The sequence below is a fragment of the Nannospalax galili genome, unplaced genomic scaffold, assembly GCF_000622305.1.
Source record: "Nannospalax galili isolate Female #2095 unplaced genomic scaffold, S.galili_v1.0 scaffold227, whole genome shotgun sequence".
Lineage (NCBI taxonomy): Eukaryota > Metazoa > Chordata > Mammalia > Rodentia > Spalacidae > Nannospalax > Nannospalax galili.
The window spans coordinates 450,903-451,451 of record NW_008360303.1 but is presented as its reverse complement, the minus strand read 5'-3'; positions in this window follow the sequence as shown (position 1 = coordinate 451,451).

Below are 549 nucleotides of genomic sequence, written 5' to 3'. Positions count from 1 at the left end.
CCTTTGATGTACAGAAGCTTTTTAGTTTAATGAGGTCCCATTTGTTAATTCTTGCCCTTGTTTCCTGAGCAATTGATGTCCGGTTTAGAAAATCCTTTCTTACGTCTATTTCTTGTAGTATTTCCCAATGTTTTCTTCTAATAGTATCAGAGTTTCAGGCCTTACATTGAGCTCTTGAGCCATTTGGAATTGACTTTTGTGCAGGGTGGAAGATAGGGGTTTAGTTTCATTCTTCTACAAGTGGAGATCCAGTTTTGCCAGCACCATTTGCTGAACATGCTGTGTTTCCTCTAGTTAGTTTTCCTGGCCCCTTTGTCAAATATCAGGTGGCTGAAATTGCATTTGCTCATATTTGGGTCTTCAATTTTGTTCCATTGGTCTATGGGTCTATTTTTGTGCCAGTACCATATTGTTTTTATGACTATAGCTCTGTAATATAGCTTGAAATCTGGTATAGTAATTCTCCCGACATTTCTCTTAGGGCTCAGGGTTGTTTTGGCTATCCGAGGTCTTTTGTGCTTCCATTAGAATCTTAGGATAGCTTTTTCC